The sequence below is a fragment of the Silene latifolia genome, chromosome 11 (genome assembly GCF_048544455.1).
Source record: "Silene latifolia isolate original U9 population chromosome 11, ASM4854445v1, whole genome shotgun sequence".
NCBI classification, from domain to species: Eukaryota; Viridiplantae; Streptophyta; class Magnoliopsida; order Caryophyllales; family Caryophyllaceae; genus Silene; species Silene latifolia.
Window position 1 is genome coordinate 91,184,465 of NC_133536.1, and position 25,476 is coordinate 91,209,940.

The 25,476-nt window shown below is 40.7% G+C and overlaps 1 non-coding gene across 1 annotated transcript; it reads right to left on the reverse strand.

Annotated features, from left to right (window-relative positions):
• Positions 1-19,739: 19,739 nt before the first annotated feature.
• LOC141615635 (small nucleolar RNA R71) lies at positions 19,740-19,846 on the reverse strand. Its single transcript, XR_012530045.1, has one exon. It is a non-coding gene; the product is annotated as a small nucleolar RNA R71 (small nucleolar RNA).
• Positions 19,847-25,476: the final 5,630 nt, after the last annotated feature.

Consider the following 25,476-nt stretch of genomic DNA (forward strand, 5'->3'; position numbering starts at 1 on the left):
TTTCTGTGAGGAAGTGACGGTTTTTAACTCCGTCGTTTGAATTTTGAAATTTGTGAAAATAGCGAATATGAATTTCACTATTTTGTATTTGAAAAGGTGACAGTTTTTAATGCCGTTGTTTGAGAATGGTAGGACTAACGAATTTGGATGATGGTATTTCGTTTTATAGACGGGTGGCGGTTTTTAATTCCGCCGTTTAAATTTTTTGAAAATTGCGAGTTTGAATTTCGCTACTTTATATTCGTATTTGAAAATAACGGTTTTTAATTCCGTCGTTGAAATTTGTGAAAATAGCGAGTTTGAATTTCACTATTTTGTTTTTTTATTTGAAAATGACGGTTTTTTAATACAGTCGTTGAAATTTGTGAAAATAGCGAGTTTGAATTTCACTATTTTGTTTTTTTATTTGAAATGACGGTTTTTTAATTCCGTCGTTTGAAATTGGGGAATTCTTGTGGAAATTGGACCAAAGACCAAAATTTCGTTGAACAAGCAGGGAACACCCCAAAGAGGCGCGAGCCATCCTGCGATGCAAGGGGCCTTCCCCTTTTTTCTGTAAAAAGATGTGAGGAGGCTTTGCTCCTCATTATCTTCATCTTCTTCGACACAAATCGACAAACCCAACAAAATCGCCATTTTCGACTTTGTCATTTGCTTGTTTTCGTGTCATTGTCCTTTTGTCATCTTCGGGTATGTAAATCCTCTTGAATCCATTTGAATTTGTTTGCCTTTTTGTTAATTGAATTAGGGCAAAACCCTAACCCCTTGAAAATCGATTTGGGCGTTTTTGCTTGGCCCATTTTCGAGTGAAATTGATGGTTGCATTAGGTTAGAACCCTGTTTAGGAGTATAGGGGTGCTTTTGGTTTGCATTTTGTTCCCCATTCCCGCTCCCTAGGAGCAAAAAAGGTGAATGAGACGAAAGTTCGTCTTATTTCTCAATGTTGTCCTTGTTTGCTTGAGTTGTTTCCCCACTAGGTTGTATTGTAGTCGGGGGAGACCGTCTTTTCCATGTTGGATCTCCGTTGGGCGTTGTTGGCAAAATTTGAATTTTTGCTTTGTGAGACGGTCTTATGCTGACGAAATAAGCGTCTGTTTGGGCTCAAACTGAGACGTTTTGTCTTGAAATGGACCTTAATGGTAGTTTAGTTCACTTTGAGACATGATTAAATCACGTTATTTTGACGTGGTCGTAATTTGAATTCTTGACCTGTTTGCGCCTGAATTGGCGTAAAATTGCCTTTTTCGAGCGATGAAAAATGCCGAGTTGTGTCGAAAATTTTTATTGCTTATTTTCGTGGACCTTGTTTGGGCCTTGAAGTGTTGGGTGGTTTTTGTAATTTTTGCCGTTGTTTTAACTCGTCTTTTGCTTGAAAAGAAGGGCGAGTCGTTTTTTGTGAAGTGTTTTGCTGGAGGGGTTTGTGCGGGTTTGCCCTTGTTTTTGTTTTGCATGTGATGTTTTTTGGGATTTTGTCCATTTATTGCCGTAGTAATGCCGAAATTTTGGCTGACATTGTTTTTGTCTTGTCTTGATTGTAGGGGAGTGTTCCCGGGCTTCTGGGTCTACTGAGTCCGTGGCTGAGGCCATAGAGGAGGAGGATGATCCAGGGGAAGGAGAGACGGCCGTTGTCTTGTCCTTGTCGAGTTGTGTTTCTTCCTGGTGGCCTTTGTCCAGCCTTTGATCACGCGTCGATCATTGGCTGTTGTCTGCAGAAATTTGGACGTTTGATGGTTGGGGGTTAACACCAGTGCGTCGTTCTATGTTGCCATTTTCAGTCGTCGCTGAATTCTTATGATTTGGGGTCAACATCGGGGTGGCACCCTATGTCGTGGCTTCTCCTTGTCGCTGAATTCCGATGATTGGGGGTTAACGTCGGGGCGATACACTGTGTCACAATTCCTGATCGTCACGTCGTCCAAAGTCTGTCAGGCATTTTTTCCTTTTTTTACGGAGTAGGAAAGAGGTATTACCGTCATGGTAACCACCTTTGCTTCCGCTGTTACTCTTTTATTTTCCATGTTGCTCCCTTTCTTTTCTGATCAGAAGGGTAGCGAGTGCTTTGTTCGGTTGGTGGCGGATAGCCCCCAGTTCATTGTTTTAGGCCAGTGTCTGTATGATAAATACTTGTACTGGATCCTGTTTATATGGTCAGTCGTTTGTATCAAGCCTGTGTTGATGTATTTTGCGTGAGGCGGTTTGTATATATGTGTTTTTGGTTTGTAGTTTGTGTGTGTTCCCTTTTTTTTCGTGTTGTGTTTCGGAGAAGCACGGCCAGCAGCTGATTCCTCTTTTCTTCGGCATTTGTTCCTCATCGTTAGTGTAGAAAACAGGCAACAGGTAGCACATACGCATACACGTAAACACGCAAAAGCATTTGATGAAAACAAAAATAACCATGCTAACTCGAAGTTAAAATTGAATTGTTTGTTTGAAAAAGAAAATTTTAAAAATTCCGCGATAAGTCGTTACGTTTGGATTTTTCAGATGAAATTATTTTGAAATTTCGAGAAATTAATTCGTGTTTGAATTAAATCATATCGAATTTTGCCAAAAATTCATTTGCGACTCGAAAACTCAAACTCAAACCGTCAAGGATGAATTTCAAAAGAGATTTTGCGAGTGTGTTAATTTTGATTTTTTTTTGCGAGATGAAGACTCGGATTTGCAAGAGTTTGAGTTTTTGAGGAAAAATTGACGTCGTGTTATCAATTTTGATTTTTGTGGAAAATACGAAAAAAAGGGAAAAAATTTCAGAATTTTCGACAAACCTGGAAACGATCCGTCACGGATCGGGGCGACTATCCCTTCCCCCCTAAAAAAAGAAGAGAAAACCCCGTATGTTTAAAGTTGCGTCATGGAAACCGTGTCGGATTTCGTAAAACGCGAAAACAAGGAAATTTGAGCGTGAGAAAACACAAAAATTTCCAGATAGGCCTGAAGAGGCGCGAGCCCTAAGGCGATAAAATATATGTGTCAGGAAGAAACACAACTTTATAGGGACAAATCAAGGTGCGGAACCTGGGAGTTAGCCCAAAGAGGCGCGAGCCCCTGGGAGATACAAGGGAGCTTCCCCTTTTTCTGGAAAACAGCGTTGATTGTTTTGTATAAATAGGGACGTTTGTGCTTCATTGTTTCATCATCCGAAATACGAAAAACAACTCTACGAAAACCTCTCTTCTTTTTCCACAAAATAATTCATGGTTATTTTCGAAAATAGGTTGCGTCATTGGTGTCGGGGTTTGTCTCCTCCCAAGAAGTATCAACTCGTTGTAATGGGAGTTGGTCAATTGTTAGTGCTTCGTCAAGTTAAGGTGCAATCCTCGTTCCTTGAAGCATGCTCTCAGTTTTGGGATTCGAAACATCATGTATTCGTTTTCTCGAAAGGTGAAATTTGCCCTCTTGCCGAAGAAGTGGGCGTCATTGGAGGGTGGTCGGGTTGTACTCCGGTGCTTCCCCCGACTTGGTTGTGTTATAGAGAGAAGTTTCGTTCAATGTTGGGCTTGTCGACGAGCCAAATGAACTTTCTCCTTGCTCCCCATGGTGTGGATATGTTGGCTCTCATCAACATATTCTCAAACAGGTTGGATGTTAATGTTTCGGAGGTGACTAGGAGAAGGGCTCTTGCCTTTTGCCTAGTGCATGCTTACCTCCTTGTCGATGCGTTGAAGAAGGAGGGGTCAAGATGGTACGGTAGTATGACCCTTGTGTATGTGGTTGAGCAAATGGAGCATGGGTGGGATCCATCGTGTTTGGTGCTTGGCGAGATCATCCAAGCTTTGGACAAGAAGGACTCTTATGGAGAAGCTCCTTCGTTCGGATCTCCATGGATCCTCCAAGAGTGGCTCATGGAAAGGCTAAGGTATGTAGAGCCTCCGGTCGATTCTTCTTATTACTACTTCCGTCACCTTACTATGAGGAATAAGTTGTATTTGGATAGCTTTGCGTCCATCGAGGCCTATTTGACCTCGAAATTGGTGAAGGAGGGTGGTCCTCATATCCGTTGGGTGGTGCCGTGGTGGCACTTGAGGTCCTTCACGGGGTTGCCCGCTTCGGCCGCTAGTTTTTGCTCCTTGATGGTGGTGGGCTTGAAGGTTGATTCCTGCATTTATCCCGAAAGGCTTATGAGGCAAATGGGCCGCCAAAAAAAGGTGCCTGCTCAAGATACTCTCGTCCAAGAAAGTGTTTTCCGAAACTCCGAGCTTGTGGAGATTTTCGAGAGGTGGTGGGCTACTCGGCCGACTTGGGAGGTACCAAACCCCGTTACAACGATATAGGTGACTCCCGCTTATGTCAAGTGGTCCAAAGCTCAAACCTTGGAAGAAAGGTCCAAGTTCCATAAGGATGAGGTCATCAACTTAAAGTATAGGGAAGTTAGCAAGGCCAAACGTGCTTTCTTTGACAATTTTGCCGATGACGTTAGCCGGATGTAGTGAGGCCACCGAAGAAGAAGAGCTCGGGTCCAAAGAGGTGGTGGGTCGTGTATGGGCTCGGCTAGGACCGAGTATAGGGTCATGCAAGAGACCGGAGGCCGTCGCCGTTGTAGATCCGGTGAGGATCCGTTCCGAAGACGAAGTCCATGCTAGGCGGGCCAACAAGAAGAGCAAGGGGAAGATATACTCCAAGGGAAAAGGCAAGGGTAGAATGGAAGAGTGAAGACCTCCATTACCCGTTTTACTATTATGTTGTAATAGTGTTTGTGTGTTTTTATTATGTTGTACTAACTAGGTTTGTGCTAGTTTTACTATGTGACATGTCTTAGTCGACACTCTAGCTTGGACAAGTTATAGACTTGCTTAGCTTTATTTGTTGTCAAGTTTGTAATCCTTCTCATTATTAATTAAATAAAAGGTATGCTTGTGTTAAAAGAAGTTGTGAACGCTTGCTTCTTACATCTATCTTGTAAAGGCAATTCGATTTGAATTATCCTAAGCATTGCACCTGTGAGAAGGGGATTTTTGTGGGAAGGGATAAAGGCTTCTTTCTTGCTTTTTTGTGGAAAGGGGAATGTTTTCCCTTTTTTTTTTGGAGTTGGTATTGGTGACTGGTGTTTTTTTTTGTGGGGATGGTTGTATCCTTCTTGTGTAAGAAAGGCTTTATCCCTTCCCATGCTCGTAGTTCGAATGTTCGTAGTTCGAATGTTTTGTTTATTTTGTTTGGGTGTTGTAGTTGTAACCTTCTTGTGTAAGAAAGGACGGCCTACGTATCCACCTGAAGAGGTGAAATCAAACCATGCTCGTAGTTCAGGTCTTTTGGTTTGAGTGCAAATGGATGTTGCCTTTGACAGATCAAAGGTCGTTTGAAACACGGCAAGGTGCCGTAACTTAGACTCGATAAAACATGCAATTTCAAATCAGAACGCTTCGAGGAATTGACTTGAAAAGGATATTGTGGTCACTAGTTTGAAACTAGGGTAAGGTTTATGGTTGCTAGGGCTCAAGGGTAGTATTTCTTGAGGTTGTCTAGGTTGGTTGGGTTTGTGAAATCCTCCCCGTGTAGGTCACTCAGTCTCACAGCGCCCCCCGAAAGTATTTTCTTGACCAGATATGACCTGGCCCAATTGGGTTTGAATTTCCCCCTCGGATCGACGGGTAATGGTGCTTGAACCGACTTGAGTACCAAGTCGCCTTCTTTGATATTTCTGGGTTTGACTTTTTTGTTGAATGCCCGTTGTATACGTCGTTGGTATAGCTGGACGTTGTGCAAGGCGTTGAGTCGTCGTTCGTCTAGAAGCGTGAGTTGTTCGAACCTTCGACGGGTCCATTCCGCCTCAGGAACTTGACTTTCCAGTAGAATGCGTAGAGATGGGACTGCAAACTCTACTAGTTGAACTGCCTCCATACCGCATGCTAGGTAGAAGGGTGTGGCTCATGTTGGAGTTCGAATGGAGGTTCGGTATCCCCAGAGTGCGAATGGGAGTTTGCTCGGCCAATCGCGGTAATTATCCAACATCTTTTTTATGATGGTGACAAGAGTTTTGTTTGCTACCTCTACCGCTCCATTGGTTTGGGGATGATAGGGGGATGATCGATGTCGTTTGATTTTGTATTTGTCCAGCAAGGCTTGTATTTCCGCCCGGAAGTGGGAGCCTTGGTCTCTCATGATTTCATGGGGTGCCCCATATCTGCAGATGATGTTGTCTTCGATGAATTTGGCCACTTGTTTGGCGGTCAAGACTTCATAGGACTGCGCTTCCACCCATTTGGTGAAGTAGTCGATTGCGACGAGGACAAAGCAATGTCCTTTGGTGCCTATCAGGTTGACTTTTCCGATGATAACGATGCCCCAGGTTGAGAAAGGCCAGGGTGATGTCACGATGTATAAAAGGGATGGTGGTATGTGTTGTATGTTGGCGAAGATTTGGCAATTGTGGCAATATTTGACATAGTTTCTGCAATCGGCTTCCATGGTGGTCCAATAGTAGCCTGACCGCATGATTTTTCGAACTACCATCATTGCGCTCATGTGAGGGCCGCATTCTCCGTCATGGACCTCTCCCATGACTTTTTGGTCTTTGTGGTGATCAATGCAAAGGAGGAGAATCCCTTGGGGTGTTCTTTTGTATAGTTGTTCTTGGTTTATCACAAATTGTGATACAAGTAAACGGATGGCTTTTTGTCCTCTTGTATCAGAGTAGGGAGGGAATTTGTTTTTGGTTTTGGAGTTGAGGATGGCTTGGTACCAAGGTTTGACATGGTTTTCCTCGTCGTTGTTGATGGCGCAGATGTGAGCTGGCTCGCTCCTCCTCTCGACTCATAGGGGCATCGATGTCATGTCGTCGGGTATGTTGACGAGCGCGACAAGTTTTACTAGGGCATCATCAAATTGATTTTCCTCTCGTGGCAAGTGGAAGTAGTCGACTTAGTCGAAGAATTCGGCCTCTTGATTAATTTTTGCTTGGTAGGGTGTTAAGCTGTCACTTCGGATTTTCCATGATCCGGACACCTGATTGATGATGTGTGAGGAATCGCCGTGGACCCTCAATTTCTTGAGGCCAAGTGTTATGGTTGCTTGTAGGCCGATGAGGCATGCTTCATACTCGGCGGCATTGTTGGTGACGTCGAAGTCTAGCTTAACTAAGATCGGAACGTGTTCCCCTTCTGTTGATAATAGAAAGATTCCTACCCCGAAGCCTCTCAGGTTTGATGTACCATCGAAGTATAGGTCCCATGCGTCGGTGTCGGCACAAAGGATGTCTTCGTCAGGGAGTGACCATGTGTCGGTCGTTGGATCCTCGTTGACGGGATTTTCTGCTAGGAAATCGGTGACTGCCCTTCCCTTGATAAATTTGAGAGGTACGAATTTGAGGTCAAATTCGAATAGCGTGAGTGTCCACCTAGACAGCCTTTCGTTTAGTACGGGTTTTTCGAAGATGTAGTTGACCGGGTCCATCTTGGAGTAGATGTGAACCGTGTAGGTGAGCATGTAATGTCGCATCTTCTTTTTGACCAAACCAAAGCAAGGCATGTCTTTTCCAGTTGGATGTACCTTGTTTCGTATTTGATGAACTTTTCGCTGATGTAGTAGATGGCTCGTTCTTCGTCGGTTGACTGTATGTGCTAGCATTGCTCCCATGGCTGTGTCGGTGACAGTCAGGTATAGGGATAAGGGAATTCCCTGCTGAGGTGGCATGAGGACATGAGGCTTGGATAGGATTTCCATTATGTTAACGAAGGCTTTTTGACAATCGTCGTCCCAATCGGTGTGATCGGAGGCCGTAAGCTTCTTGAAGATTGGTTCATAAATCATAGTGAGTTTAGCTATGAAGCGGCTGATGTATTGGACTTGACCGAGAAATCCCTGAATCTCCTTCTCATTCTTAGGCCGAGGCATTTGTTGGAGAGCTTTGATTTTGGTAGGGTCAATTTCGATGCCCCTTTTACTGACGACGTGTCCCGGGAGTTTTCCGGAGGTGACCCCGAATGCACACTTCTGAGGATTTAGTCTCATGTTGTATTTTCGAAGGCGAGCGAAGAATTTTCGAAGAACGCTGATGTGGTCGTCCCACTCTTTTTATTTGATGATCATGTCATCGACATATACCTCCACTTCCTTGTACATCATGTCGTGTAGGAGAGTGGCGCCGGTTCTTTGATAGGTTGTACCGGCGTTGATTAAACCGAAGGGCATGACAGTGTAGCAATATGTACCCCACTGTGTAGTGAATGCAGTCCTGTGCATGTCCTCCTCAACCATTTTGATCTGGTTGTACCCATCATACCTGTCCATGAATGATAAAAGCGAGTGCTCGGCGGTATTGTCCACCAAGATGTCAACATGTGGCAGAGGGAAGTCGTCTTTTGGACTCGCTTTGTTCAGGTCCCTGAAGTCGATGCAAACCCGAATTCTCCCATCTTTCTTGGGCACGGGAACTTTGTTGGCCACCCAGTCAGAGTATTTGGACACTTTGATGAATCCGGCTTTGAACTGTTTGTCTACCTCTTCCTTGATTTTCAAGGCCCATTCAGGGCGCATACGGCGTAACTTTTGCTTCATGGGTTTAGCTCCGGGTTTAATGGGTATCATTGGCTCTGCAATCTCTTTGTCGATCCTAGGCATGTCTTTGTAGGACCATGCGAATACGTCCTTGTATTCGTGCAGAAGGTCGATGAATTGCTGTCTTTCCGAGGGGTTAAGGGTGGTGCATATCCTAAGTTCTTGAGGTGTGTTGTCGGTCCCTACGATGATGGGTTCGGTCTCCTCAATGATGGGTGTCATATTCTCTCGTTTGTCAAGTTCTTTGGCTAGGTGAGGTGGGTAGTCACACAAGTCAAATAACTCATATTCGTTCAGAATTGCATTGCAGTTAAATTGAGACGAGTAGTAAGCAAACTTAGCATTCATTAAGTCGACTTGAGCGAAAAGCTCGGATAGGACAAACATCTCATGGGCAGTCAGAGGCGACGCTGTAGAGGAGGTGGCACCTGGAACAAGCTCCAGGTTACTACCTTTTGTGGGAGTGAGGATGACCCTAGTTGACTCAGCCTCTGAGGCATCCACAAGTTTGTAATAAAATATTGGAAATGGGACTTTGACCGGAACGTCAGGAGCGCTAGGAGCTAAGACAGACTCTGACTCGGACTCAGACTCAGACTCGGACTCCTTTTCATCTTCACTTCCCTCTTTGAACATAGGGCCTTCTCCAGTTGTAATCTTGAAAAATGCGGCCTTGACGATCGGTCCACTTAACAATTTTCTCCAGCCTTGTGTAGCTTTCTATGGGTCAGCATCAGAGATTAAGGCAGTGGGATCGAACTGGTTATCCTTTAGAGCAATATTGATGATGTCCTCATATCCGAGGTGCTTGATGTTGTCTTCTCCGAAGAGGAGACTCACGGCTTGCTCGTCCAGCATGGGGTCGATTCAGATTTGGTTGACTTAGCTTTGGTGTTATCGGGGATAAAGTAGTAGTCTTGAAAGACCTCTACGCCCAGGTGTTTGACCTTAGCTACGGGGACGTAGATTGGCTCAGGAAAGCCATTGTAGAGCTTAGACTCTCCCTCGGGGACGAAGTATCCATTGAGAGTCAAATGGTAGGGTCGGAGGATAACTCCGTGATTTTTGCACTTCTATATTAGGAGATTCATTTCCTGGATGTCTTCCTCGGTCGGCTCATAGCCTAGCCCGAAGGGGATGTTGGGGACCTTAGCCTGTTTCATGGGAGGCAAGGTACTCTTCAGTAGATTGAGAGGCAGGCCTGGGAAACAACCCTGGCGCATCAAAATGCGGTTGGCTGTGAGGTTCGAGAACGGGTCACAATCAAAGGGTGCTGATTCATCGGTTAGGGTATTCATAGCTTGGAATCCCCATATTTCATTGTCGTCCTTATCAACGACCTGAGAGGATATTCCCTTCTTCATGATAGCCTTGATCGGGGATGCAGGGATTGTGATTATTTTCCCGTTGAAAGGGACCCTGATTTTCTGATGAAGGGTTGAGGTGGCGGCCTTGGCGGCGTGAATCCAGGGGCGTCTCAGAAGTATGAGGCGTCGATATCGACCACCTGAAAACTAGCTTGTCTTTCCATGGGTCCAGTTGCAATGGTCAAGGTGATGAGCCCTGCGACCTTACGACGAGTGCCGTCATAGGCACGCACCCCTTGATTAATCGGGACCAAGTCAGCTTCCTTGATACCCAGCTTATGAGCCGTCTTGAGGGGAATGGAATTGACTGCTGATCCGTCATCAACTAGAACCATAATTACATTCTTCTTCAGGCACTGTACAGTGATGTATAGGGCCAGGCTATGGTTGGCTCCAAATGGAGGGATATCTTCGTCAGAGAAGATGATCGGGTTGTTTAGGTCAGGGACATCCCTCGTCATGTGTGCTACCACTACTTCAGGAGAGGAGGTAGAGGGAACTGTCAACTTTTCCAAGGCTTGTAGCAAAGCCTGCCGATGTTCGAAGGATGTAGCAATCAGTTGCCAAATTGAAATTTTGGCCTTCGCCTTTTGCAGTTGTTTAAGGATCGAGTTCTCGGGAACCCTGGGTTGAGCGTCCACGTCCGGGACGATTTGGTCATTCGTTGTTGGAATAGTTTTTGAATTTTTCAGATTCTGGTAGGGGCGTCCGGACCGGGTAAGGTGACCGATCTCTTTTACTCGTTTGCCTTTTCTCGAAACAATGTAGACATCCTCTGCGTCGTCTCTCCAGATACCGTTGATTTCGAGATCGCGTGGGTACCTTGGAGGGGTATTCCTTGGTGGGTAGTTTTTGTAGGAGAAGTTCTTGTGGGGGTAGTTTTCGTGGGGTTGATTATTTTGGGGCGCATGCCATAATGGTCGTGGGAGCAATCCTTTCTGGAACTCGGAGTTTTGGGTGCTTGGTGTTAGGTTCATATACCTATTATTAGACTCTTCTAATAGTGAAATAATTAACATATTAACTTAAGTTTATTTAGATCTAGTGCATGCATAACTATTTAAGAGATAAAAAGGAGAAAACAATGGTTCTTACATTGTTGTATGGCACGAAATGGGCACAAGTAAGGTCTCCTACCTTCACTTGTTCTTGAGCTCAAATAATAATGGATGATCCTCCAACCTCAAGTTTAGAGATACTCCTTAAAAATTGCACCCAAGACAAAACCCTTAAAACTAATATACTAATTAACTAGATTAATATACTAGTATTCCTTAAATGATTCTAATAATAATTGTATTACTACACTAGTAATATTATTATGTGATATTAGAATTAGATGAAAAATTTTATGAGATCTAAAAACAAGTTTTAGAGAGACTAAGAGAGGTTTTATGTCCAAAACCTAAAAATTGTGTAAGAATGAAAATAAGAGCAAAAGATGCTCTTATGGAGCCTTGTGAGACGGGTGAGAGGAGGGGAGTAAGGCCAACGCATGGCCTTTGCTTTTCCTTTTGTTCTTCACAAGTAAATAGGTGTAAGACTACCTACATAATAGGTCATCATTTGTTTTATTTAACCATTAAATAAAACACCCACTAACCCATAATTCCTCCAACATTTCGGTCCATGTATAAAATGGACTTCCATTTTATTTTGTCAATTTGTCATTTGTCTCTCAATATGTCACATGTAGTATGTAACATGTTATTAATTAATTTAATGCATATTTATCAAATAAATATCATTATATACATTAATTAAATTATATATAACAAATTGTCTAGTAATTCTTGATCACATAAATAAAATGGGTCATGTTAATATAATTCACAACATATTGTAATTATAATTAACTATTCATTCTTATCTCAATTTTTTCATAAACAATAATCAATTTTAGTAATAAAATCTTTTAATTACTAATATAAATCTTATTTAATCAAATTGCAATAAGATATAAAAATTCTTATTCACAAGTGAATTGTTCAAATTTAAGGAATTGATCAACTTGTATCGATATATAATTAATCAACTAGTCTATTAAGGGAATTGTCCTATACGTCTGACCTTAAGGGATCAACTGTTCACCACCGTCAAACGACAGTAATGTCAAACTCTAGTTAGCCAATCATTACTGATTAGTGTTGATCAGTTGACTATATAAATGAATCATCCCTTGCGTATTCTTATTATGAGATTTAATTATGATGTTTAATCATGTGATTTCACTATTGTTGAGGACACTTACTCTAACACTTTGAGTGCCCTCCCTTGGGCGCGATGTAGGTGTTGGCGGGTTGAAAATCAGCCGGTGGTAGGCTTCCTCGAGTCGGGTGATCCTTTCTGAGAGACTGGCTATAGCTTCTTTAACCTGCTGAAACATGCTGAGCATGGTTGTGGCGCTGAATACGAACATCCCGTCCCGGGTGTCCTTTTACAAGGCATTCAGCTTGTCTTCAATATGCAGGTTAAGGTGTGAGCAATCCAGGGTCGGCTCGTCATCGGAGATGGCATGGATTCCTAAGGGGTTTGCCTTGTTATTTGGTTTTGTTGGCGGAGGTAAAGGTAATTCCCCTTTCTCAATCATGTCTTGAATGGCGTTTTTCAGCTTAAACCAGGCTTCCGTGTCATGACCTTTACCCTGGTGGTATTGGCAGTATGCGTTGAGATTCCAGAAACCGGTTTTCTTGGCATTGGACGGGTCCGGAGTGGGCCCAATTGGCTGTAGTTTCCCTTGGTCCATGAGTCTTTTTAGGGCACTTGCATAGGTTGTTCCAAAATTGGTGAATGCCCTTTCAGGACGCTCGGTTTTCTTTTTAGTTGGTTCTAGGATGTTGACCTCATCGATTTTATTTGTCTGACCATAGGGGCGAGATCCAGTTGATGTAGATCCCTGATAGCCTCACCGGTGGTTTTAGCTAGGACACTCTTGCGGAGGCCGTCTTCAATGCGGGTTCCGAGGATTTGTAGGTCCTGGAAGGTTTTGATGTTTTGATATCTCAGCAGGTTGGCATACACTGGACGGAGGTTGTTGACAAACTTCTCCACCAATGTTGATTCACTCGGCTTACTGACCAATTGGGTGCTTACCCTCCTCCAACGGGTTAGGAATTCGGTGAATCCCTCCTTATCATTCTGAGTCAGGACCTCAAGAGTGCGGGTGTTGGCTTGGATTTCGACGTTGTCAGCGTACTGTTTAAAAAATTCAACGGCGACCTCGTCCCAAGTGCTAATGCTCTTGGGGTCGAGGGAATAGTACCATTGGCAGGGAATTGGTTCGAGGGATGATGGAAAGATCCGGGTGAAAAGTTCCTGTTTCACCCCCTTGATAAACATGTAATCCTAGAAGGCCCGAATGTGATTGAGTGGGTCCTCCACTCCCTTAAATTTGGGTACATCAGTTAAGGTAAAGTTGTCGGGTAGTTGATCTCCAACAGGTTCGAATCTTCGATTGTTCTCAAGGTGGATGTTGTTACCACGGGCAAGGAGATGTTCTTCCAAGAGCTTGAGCCTTTTCTCAGTTTTGGTCAAAGGCGGAGTGTTGTGTTCTCCGGTTTCCTTGTTTTCCAAGGTGTCGATACGGGTCTCGACACGGTCTAGGGTGACCTTGAGGGCTGTGAGCAGGCTAGCTAGCTGAGCAGTCGTGAGATCTCAGTTGTCATCGTTGTTTTTGGACGAAGCTGAAGACGGGGCCATGACTCTGAGGCAGAAAATGGCTCACGATACATCCCAATCTGACAAGGTTTAACGACTAAACGCAGACAACACAAAAGACGGAAAGACACTTTGACCCAACAAGACGAGGGCAACCGCGTGTGGTGCCTCGGTGCTGACTCAATATATGGTGGGACGGTGTTGACCGGACTTTGACTCGCGTTCAACGTAAGGGCGTGACGTCGTTGAACGAGTCTCAAGGTGAGACGACTCATAAGTAAAGTGTTGGAATATGTGTCCTCCGACAATAATGCGATCACAACTTTCGATCATGATGATCACATGTTTAAGTCTCATTTTAAAGAATACAATTGGGAAGTAATATTTTATTGTCAACTGGTCCACACATATCGATAATGATTGGCTGACTAGAGTTTGACTTTACTGTCGTGCGACGGTGGTGATCAGTTGATCCCCTTAGGTCATACCTAAAGGTTAACACTCTTAATTGATTATTTAATTGATCGTATGACGATACGGGTTAATTAAATTACTTAAAATTGACGGACGATTTTGGAAGTAATATTTACGTATCTCATTATAATTTGATTAAATAAGATACGGTCTAAGTGATCGAATTGTTTTATTACTTAGATGAAATTATTGTTTAAGGAAACAATTGCATTTGAATGAATAATTTATTATAAATACAAGATGTTGTGATTTATAATTGGTAAATTATTTTGCTACAAGTAATTATGAATTACTAAGTCGATTTTGTATATGACGTATTTTTATTAATGCGTTGATTTTTAATATGTTAAAAATGCATAACAATTTTACATGACATGTGACATGTGACAAATTGACAAATTGACAAAGATAAAATAGAATCCATTTTATCTTAAAATGGACCGAAATAATGGGGTGATATTAGGAAAATATTATGTTGATTAATTAAGTGGAAAACATAATCATTTTTCCCTAAACCTAGTCATGCATACCTAGTGCCTCTTGTGAAGAACACCTTGCTCATGCATTGGGCATCAAAACTCCCCCCCTTACCCGGTTTTGTCTATAGAGAAAGGCAATGGGTTTTCTCTATTTTTTGCCTAATACACTATTTCAAAGTTTGGTGTATTATTATTCATTCAACCATCTAAAATAAGATTTTTAGAGAGATAAAAATTCTTCCTTCTCCCCTTTCTCTTAGCCGAAAATTAAGAGAACAAAATAATATTTTTTGGGTCAATTTTATTCAAATTAATATTGTTCTAGTATCAATAATATTAGTTTTATTTAGAGGTTACCTTGGGTATTATTCTTTGGGAGGGATTCTATACTTGAATCCTTGTTCATCCAATATTTGGAGAGCTCAAGAACAAGTGAGTAGGAGAACTCACTTGTGCCCATTAATCCGACATATCCAATGTAAGAATGATGATTTATTCCTTATTCTTATTATAGTTTGCATGCATAAGATCAACATTTAATTTTATGACAAATTTATTTGAAACATATATGAATATGTAAAGTAATGAGATATAGATTTCTTACAATCGGTATCAAGAGCCTTAGGTTGTTTGCATGCAAATCGGTTATAGTTTTTCCGAGTTATACGATTAACATATAAAACTTATAAATTTGTGTTTATTATGATATATCACGAAATCATTATGCATGTTAAAGTTTCTGGTCCTCAAATGTATTTAGGATATTTTGGTTAATTTATGGATTTTTATTGTTTATTTTATATAATAATGGCATTAAAATGTGATTTTATGATAAAAATGTCATTTTCGGACTAAAATTAGCTAAACTTCGATTTTTTCAGTGGTTTTTGGATATGTTTTCACATATATTATTTTTATATGACCTGTAAGTTTTCATAATTTTTGGAGTTTTTATGCTCGAAATATGGATTTTTCATGATAAAAATCGAATTTAGATGAAAAATAGGTTAATATGAGAAATATTTCGAATCTGGTCATAGAAATTTAGTATGTTGTCACATGCAATTTTACAAGATGTGTGTAAAATAATAGGCTATAATGAAGTCTTTATGCATGATTTATGAATTTTTGATGAAAAATAGCATAAATAGTGACTTTAATTAGTGAATAATTGCTAAAACATACTTCATGACTAAGGAAAAACGTCACATGTTGCATTTTATTACCTATTTCAGATCTGAAATTGAAAAGTTGATAAAAATAATTTTTCTCATGTTTTTATGATTATAATTGATAAATCCGATAAACCGCAACATAGTTTTTCCCGATAAATTTCGAAATTTTTAACCTAAGTTTTTGGACATTATGAGTGTCATGGTATTTTTTCCAGAATGTTCATGAGTTTAAATTTCAAATTTTGAATTTATTTGAAATTGTTATGATTTATTTGGAGTTTATGGCATTTTATTGTAATTTTGAGTCCATTAATGAACAATTTTAAGAAATATAAGTTAATTATTATCATAAGTTATTGGAGACTAATTTTGAGTCCTAAGTTGGTTAGGGTAATTAAATTGTGCATAAATATGATTTTATGTAATTTATTGTGATTTAAAAGGTTGAATCACGCAAATCCGTAAAAACCGTTTAATATACGATATTGGCTCCTTAAAGGCGATTTAGCATAAAATTGGGCATGTTCATACATATTATAATGCTGCATTTTATTTATGATTGTCATAATTTTACTTTATGTAATTTTTAAATTATGTAATTTTTACTTAGTATGGCCTTAGTTTTTAATTGGTATTACCCGAAATGTATGGGAATATCGATTCGGTTGTAATTTATTGTGATCTCGTATCACCGTTTTGTAATTTAATAGATTTATTTTATTTTAATTACAAATGTATAATAGGAACTTATGTAATTTGTTATGTAATTTATTTATTCCGGAGTTCCTTGAAGACGGTGTCACTCAAGAAGGCGATACATAAAGACGGTGTTACCTCGAGATGCGTGCCAAAACCGAAGTTCAAGGTACCAATGGAGTTGGTTTCCGAATATGTAATAGTTAATTAGATTTTCTATTTTAGGAAGGCCATACTAGGATTTATTTTATGCTTTGCATTTTATTTATATGTTACATGCATCGCTAAATCGCCATAACTAAAACATGCATTGTCTTTTTAATCGAGTTTATCGACCGTGTCAATTATAATTATCGTAGTTCACCGCTTTAGTTCACTTAAAACGTGATAGATAATAAATTAACATGACCTCTCGCTAAAATAATCAATTGAGACATAGTCTTACCAAAAAGTAGAAACCATGAAAACCTATTTCGTGAGGGAGTGCACTCGGCTTTACCGGGGTACAAACCTTGTTACGTAGGGGAAGTGGGTGATAAATGTCTACCCACCAAATTTATAAAGATGAGGGTTGTTTTCGGCTTTACCGATGCCCAAGTTGATGTAAATTTGGATCATGGACACATTTATTCGAAATTTGGATTGAACTCAACGAAAGTATTCTCGACGGTTGCCGGATGTGTTTCGGGCTAAAGATAAATTTTAATGTAAATTTATCGACCAAGAGTTCTAAAAGTAGAATCGATTAAAAGGTTAATCCACCGAGTTATATTGATAAGGGTTGTTTTCGGCTTTACCGATGCCTAAATTAATATGAATTTGGGTCTTGGAATCATTTATCAAAGTTGGGTAGAGGTCACTAGATAAATGCAATAAAACTTGTTTAAATTGATTTTTACGAGTATTATTATTTTTGAAAACGACATATGTTTTATTCCTTTAATATTTGATGTGACCATAATTAGAGCATATTTAGTCCCCAAATTAGCCTTGTTCCCATGCTTTTTCGTGTATATTTGGGTCATTTATTGTCTTTAGTTCTTTGTTTTGCATATTCTTTGAGGTTTTGTGTCCTTGGTAGGAAAGGAGTGCAAATCTTACATTTTCATGGCAAAACGAGACTAAATTGATTGAATTCAATGACCAAGCATCAAGGAGAGACAAGATTAGAAGGCCTTTGTACATACTATAGTAGATGGGCAATGATGAGAAAAGATCCTTGCATCCCCGAGGAAATCCCTAAGGATTTTATGAAGAAAAGGGAAGAAAAGAAGAAGAAATGAGACTGTCCAGCAATCCGTGCGGATTGCCCAGAAGCCGCCCGGGCAGAACCTCCAGAAGACGCCCGTCTTCCCCACAAGACGCCCGGGCAGCAGCTCCAGAAGACGCCCGTCTTCACCCCAAGACGCCCGGGCAGAGACCCACGAATCCGGCCGTCCCGTGCTAAAGACGCACGGATTCCCAGGCAGACAATTTCGTTTCTTCAAGCTTCAAGAAAGATGCCCATCCTTCCAAAAATACCGGCGTTTCCTTAAGTAGGGACTTAATCGTCATTTAAGCCTTTAGTTAACCCTAATTCCTACACCTAATCCCCACTATAAATACCCCATTAGTCTAACTAGAAGAGCATGTTCTTCTTAGTAATCTTTAGTGTAGTTAATATCAATCAAATCTCTCTTTAATATTGTAATCAACAATTAATCAAGTTTTAATACAAGTTTTATTTCCTTAATCTCTCATTTGTTCATCCTTTATTTTGGGTAATTGAAGATTATTTGGGTTATTTTTGGGAGATTGACAACCTCTCAATCAAGCATCAAGTACTTCTTTTATTCTTTGCTTTATTATTGGAATCATTAGTAGGTATAATTCTCTTAATCCCTTTTTATTTATTGCTAATTACTTTTATTTATTCATCATGTTTCACTTTGTTGGTATGATTGACAACCTTGCTAGCATGTTCAACATGATAATGAGTGAGTAGTTCCTTAGCTAGGGTTAATGGGTAATTAAGGGAAACCAACATGGGGAATGATTCATGCTTAAATTAATATGCTTTCATGGTTTATTTGCTTGCTTGTTTTGATCTCAACTCATGCACATGTTATGTTTGATGAAATGCGAGCCTATGAATCCTTGCATTTTTTACCCATCACCTATCTTTTCAATGAGACTTGTAAGACATAAACCTCGAGTCTCATTAGACCATGCATGTTGTTGAGTAGGGAAGACTAAGTCGACTTGTAGGTGTTGTACAATCTAATCGATTCGGCTCCGGGACCCAAACTTTCCTAGGATTATAAGATATAACCCAACTCAATCCATCACAACAATAATTGCTTGCTTATAATTTGAGAACATGTTTGTATGATCAATTCCCATGAATCCCCTATAACCCCATGATACCCTAGTGCTTTTTATCAATTGTTCACAACCCTTTTTAATTCATCTTGCTTGTTTACTTTCATTGCTATTTAGTTTAGTGACCTTCTACATCAACCCAAATTGTGACACCCCTAAGACACCACTAGTTACAATAGAAATCTCATCTCAATTCCCGTCCCTTGGGATCCGACCTTTACTTGCCTCTTTACTAATTGTAGAGTTGTTTGTGAAGATATAAATTGTGTTTTGGTCTAGGTGCTCCTAACGACAAGTTACCGAAAAGATTTAGTCCGACCAAAAATGGCGCCGTTGCCGGGGACGGTGTTAACGTGATTTAGATTTTCTTATATTGTTATTAGTTGTGTCTTTCTTTGCCTTGGGGAAGTAAAACTCCTCAAGGTTTGTTCTAATTATTTTCGAGTTGTTTGATATTTTGCATGTCTAGAAGGTCACAAGGTGACTTGTTACCTTTTGATCGTGAAATTGAAAGAACTTTGACAACCAATAGAAGACTTGCTAGGAGAAACTTGAGAGGTATTGGCGAGGTTGTAGATATTCAACCAACTATTGAGTTCATCAACCCTTTTGCAAGAGAAGGTGAAGAGAACCCAACACAAAATACAACACAAAATCAACCCACAATGCCTAAGTTTTCATCACATTCTGTACCCACCGAGGAGAACCTACCCAATGGTACTCCCACACCACAACATCTAACCGGAAATTTCATTGCCAAATCCGCATTTATCCAATTAGTCGAAAGAAGCCAATTTGGGGGGATGCCTAGTGAAGACCCTCACTCTCATATGGAGGCTTTTTGCGATTATTGTGATGCGATTTCTCAAACCGGTGTAACTCAAGACCAAATTCGATGGGTCTTATTTCCTTTTTCTCTAATTGGCACCGCGAAACAATGATTGAAGGGCCTTGATAAGGCTGCTCTCGGAATTGATTCTTGGAAGAAGTTGGCTCTAGCTTTCTACAAAAAGTTCTATCCACCGGAAAAGACTAACATGATAAGAGCTCAAATTACGGGTTTTAAGCAAAGGGATGAAGAATCTTTGTATGAAGCTTGGGAGCGGGTCAAAGGAATTTGTCGCTCATGTCCTCACCATGGACTTAGCGAGTGGTTCTTGGTACAATAATTTTGGAACGGTCTTTATGAAGATTCAAGGAACATTCTCAACATGGGATCAAATCGAATGTTCACCGAAGTTGATGACAATCAAACTTGGAACAAAATTGAGGAAATGGCGGTCCATAACTCACAATATAGTAGACCTCGCAAGGCTACTAGAGGAGGAAAGCATGAAGTGGAGTCCGTTACTCAATTGGGTGCTCAACTTAGTGCTCACATTGATACCATCAATTTGAAGTTTGAAAAAGCTATGGCTAGACCTGAAGAAGCCTCAAAATCACCAAAGCATCATGTTAATGCCATGACGGCATCTTCATCAATCTCAAGTGGGATATGTGAGAATTGTGGAACTTTGGGACATGACCCAAGTGAATGTAGGGGAACAAATGAACAAGTGAATGCTTTCCAAGCATACAAGAGTGGTACCCCTTATTCAAACTATTACAATGAAAACACCAAATTCCATCCAAATCTCTCATACAAAAGCCAAAATGTTCAAAACCCTCAAACAACATACACCCCACCTCCCATGAGAAACCAAAATCAAAGACCCTTTTACAACCAAAACCAAGGTTACCAAAATCAATCTCCATACAATCAACAAAATGACCAAGGTTTTTATGTTCAAAAGGCGGTCCTTCAAATGCAAAAGAATCAACAAGAGTTTTTCACTCAAATGCAAAAGGATAGTCAAGCAAAGGAAACCACCATCAACAACATCTTAGCTCACACCAAAATGTTGGAAACCCAATTGACTCAACTAGCATCTTCAAGCTCACAAAGACAAAAGGGGCAATTACCACCTCAAAGTAATCCCCCAAGACATGAAACGGTTAGTGCCATTCACTTGAGAAGTGGTACAAGGTATGAAGCACCGAAGAAGCAAGTTGAGGATGAAGTTGTGGAAGCTAGTGACAAGGAAGAAAATGTGCAAAACTCCAAGGATGGAGAACCATCAAAAGAAGAAATTTCAAAGAAAAATGAAGACAAGGTCAAGGAGAAGAAGCCCATTGTGATTAGACTTCCTTTTCCAAGTCGTCAAGCCAAGCCCAAATTTGATGGCCAACTTGGAAAATTTATGGAAATTGTGAAGAATTTGGAAGTCTCAATTCCTTTCACGGAATTAATCAATCACGTGCTGGCCTATGCGAAATACATGAAAGACATCCTCACAAAGAAGAAGTCGATCCGGAAGCTTGAGACTATCGCCTTCACTAAGGTAAGTAGTGCAATACTTTAAGGGAGTTCACCTCCAAAACTCAAGGATCCGGGAAGCTTCTCAATACCGTGTACCATTGGCGACACCACGATCAACAAAGCCTTATGTGATCTAGGGGCTAGTGTGAGTGTTATGCCGTACTCGGTGAGTAAAAGGTTGGGGATGGGAGAGCTTAAATGCACCAATATCACACTCCAAATGGCCGATAGATCGACGAAGACACCATTAGGGATATGGGAAGATGTTCCGTAAGAGTTGGGAAATTTTTCATCCCGGTGGACTTTGTCATTGTTGATATGGAAGAAGACTCCAACATTCCAATCATTCTAGGAAGACCTTTCTTACACACCGCGGGTGCGGTGATTGATGTGAAACATGGAGAGCTCACTCTAGAAGTGGGAGATGAGAGTATAACTTTCAATCTTGACAAGACCATGAGAGCTCCCCGTTTGCATGAACCATGTTTTATGATTGATCATTATAGCCGGAAGGATGATAGAAAGAAGTCGGAACCCCAATGGAAGAAGAAAATTGAAGATGCTCCATTCAAAGAGCAAGTGAATTGTAACAAAAAGAGCTTGAAAAGCTCACCAAAGTCAAGCAATGAAGAAGATGGCCTCATTGGCCAAGACAAGAAAATGGGAGAATTGTCTTTATCAACTCAAGAGATCTTTAGTGATCAAGTAGATGAAGTTTGTGGTCTTTGGGACGATGAGTTTGAAGGGATTTTCAATCCCTATATTGGTAATGCTATCGATCAAGAGCGACAACAAGGGCAAAGATCTATTGAAGATCTTTATCATGACAATGAACAAGCTTTTGATTACTTCTTCAAGGTGTTGAGCAACATCAACAACACCTTGGACATGCCCCCATGACATCTCACTAAGGATGAGAGTTTGGTGGAGTCCTCCCTAAACCACCATTTGTAAATATTTCTAACTCCTAACTCGCATTTTAATTCTCATATTGAATTTTTTTTGTCATTTTTGGATTTTTATGCCTTGATCAAGATAATTATCATTTTTGAGAGAAGTGAGGGAGGGACTAATGATTTAAATTGATGTGTAGTGCTTTAGCTTAGTGTGGGGATAGCAATTGCCTAGGCTATCCATGCCTTAGTAGTGCCCCCACAATGAAGAACACGAGATTTTGAAGAATGAAAAATGACGCGAGATATGCAAGTACACAGATGGAACTGAATCTGGGTAAAAGGGGTAGAACCAAGCGTTTTCAAGAGAATCCGCCCGTCTTCAGGCAACCCGGGCGTATTTGTCACAAAACGCCCGTCCCTCTTAGCTGAATTTTTAAAATTTTGGGACTGTTAGAAAATCCGGGCGTCCTGCAAAAGAATTCGCCCGTCCTCAAAAAGACGCCCGTCCTGCAAGTGAAGACGCCCGTCTTTTTGGCTGAGAAAAATAAGAAAATTCCTTGGAAAGGAATCCGCCCGTCTTCACTGAAAGACGCCCGTCCCGCAGCTGAACAATCCGAGCGTCTTTGCTCAAAGACGCCCGTCTTTAGGCGAGAATTCTGAAGCCCAGAACAGACAGAATCCGGGCGTCCCGAAGAAAAGCCGCACGTCTTCCCCCTGCAATTCAAATTTTTCGGGTCTTTTGTAAACCCCCTCCCACATTCATTTCTTCATTCCTTCATTCAAAACACTACCCATAAACCCCAAAACTCAAAACCCTCATCCTCTCCATCACAAAAACAAGATTTCCTCAACCACATTCATCAAAATCAAATCAAAACATCCTTCTAACAAAAATTAATCACTCCTCTTTCAACAAAAATCAAACCAAGCACCAAATTGTTCAACCTTTGAGTCAATTTTTGAATTTATAAAGGCAAAGCCTTTCATCTTAAAATCGATTTGGGTACACTTGGAAATTGAAGATTTTCACTCTTTTCTTGGTTCAAGCATCAATGGCAAGGACAAAAGGAGCAACAAAGGCACCAAAGGCAAAGGCACTATCAACAAGGCAAAAGAGTCTTCAAGCAAAGAAAGCCTCATTGGCTATGGTGGTAGCTAGCTCAAACTTGGAAGTGCAACAACCTCCCTTGGAAGCAACAACTTCTACTACTCCGGAAATTTCTCAACTTTCGAACTATCCGGAGGTAATTTTCATCTCTAACTCCCATAGGGAAACTTTTGCCAAGTATGCTAGAAAATCCTTTCTATCCACCAAGTTTATTTGTGAAGATGCCTTAGATAAGTTGGGTGTCCTTGAGCAAACTAGAGCCTTATTTGAAGCCATGGGGTTGGGCAAATTGTTTACAACAAAAGAATTAACATACCTCCCTTACCTTAGAATTTTTGAGTTCTTTGAAAGTTACAAAGGTTGAGACTATGGAAAGCATCGAGTTCTGCCTAGCTAATGTTAGTAGGCGCATCTCCTTTGAGGAAATGAGTAAAGCTTTGGGTCTTAGTGATTCACCTAGTTATTTCAAGAATGTTGGCAAGTATGACCCCGCTCCTCTTTGGGAGGCGATTTCCTGAAGGAAATTTGAGAACTATCATGCTAGTCGCGCTCTATTAGTCCACCATCCAGGCATTAGAGTATGGCACAAGGTCATAGGGAATACCATCATTGCAAGAAAAGACACCAACCACTTTACCAAGCTCGATTTTGTTCTTCTTGAGTCGGCCTTAAACATTGGAAGGGAATTCACCAAGCCTTTCAACTCTCTAAGGCTTTTGGTGGATAGATGGCTAAATGTTGATTGTGGGAAGCAAGGCACTACCGTTATTGTGAATGGAGGTCTAGTCACTCTTTTGGCTAAATACTTTGATCCGAACTTCAACAAGGATAGCAAGTATGTGGCGAAAAAGGGTGGTCATCTCATTGATATTGATGCTATGATACACAAATACAAGTGGGTCTCTCATAACCCTCTTGACACCAAGTATGGATGGCTCACTAGTGAGGCTAGATCTTTTACTTTGCCTTCGAAGATTTGTCGTTTGAGTGTCCATCGGACCAACTATCTCCTTCCCCTCTCAAAAGAGGCCGAATACATTATCCGACAACAAAGGGATGAAATTGAAATGCCCTCCTCTTCTATTGTCACACCACCCTATCCTTTCAAGTACCAAGAGTTCAAACCCGAAGGTGTTGAAGCAGGCAAAGATTATATGACTCTTCTTATGCAAGAGATGTACAAGCAAGCTTTTAAGGATCGGGAAGATGCTTACTTAGCCCAATATCCACCCCTCCTTAATTTAGCTAGGCAAGGACTACTTGATCCTTCATGTCCTTTGCCTAGTTGGGAGGATAGGGAAGTCTTCTTTCCGAGTGCATCTAGGGGTGAGATTCCGGGTGACGATGAGGTTGTCGGTGATGCGGTTGATGATAGCATTGATGAAGAGGCTAGTGAAGAAGAAGAAGAGGATGATGATGAACAAAGTGAACAAGAAAGTGAAGAGGGAAGTGGTGATGAGTCCACTTCTATTGAGGAAGATGATGATAGTGATGATATGATGGAAGATTAGCAAGCTTTGGAGGCTCCTACCCTCTTGAGGTTTGTCTATTTCTCTCTTTGTTTTATTTATTTATCTTGATCATGATTGGAGAAGTCCTAGAAACATAGAGGACTAACACCTCGGCCCTATTGAGGTGTTCTTATTTCATTGTTCCCACCTTTTGAAAATCCAAAATGACAAAATTAGTTTCATGCATTGCATCGTGTGTGCATGAACTACACCCAACCTTAGGACATTAGAAATAATGTCTATCTCGGTTTGGGGAAGTACATACATACACAACGGGAGGTAATCTAAATTATCCTCTTCGTCATAAACAAAAAAAACATGCATCATGTAGTGTAGCTTACATTTAGTGTAGAATTCATGCATCATGCTTGCATGATTTCCCATCATTTTGGCCATTGAGGACAATGCCCATATTAGTGTGGGGATGGGGAATTCTAACTTAACTTTTATTCAAAAATCCAAAAAAATTGAAAATTTTCAAAAAACCATAAAAATTTGAAAAATTGAAAAACCAAAAACAAGTTCATTTCCTTTGTAGTGTAGTCATGTATATATTGTTGTATATATTGTGTTTGTTTTACCCTTGTTCACATTGATCGACTACGCCACATCCGAGACATGAGGATATTGAAGTCCGCATGGTATGATCTTTCCAATCTCCTTTTTCCTCTTTATGTTAATGACTATGTGGCTTTATTTTGATTGATGCGGTATAACAATGTGAACTTAGGACTTGCATTTAGTTTATATGTCATATTAGTTGGTAGAATCATTTGCATTAAGATGTTTATATGTTAGTTGCATCATGGCATGTAGTTGCATGTTAGAAAAATTTTGCGAACCGTCTACTTGGGAAGCTCGACAAGTGTATATAGGCCCTAGTAGATGTTTTTTCTTCTT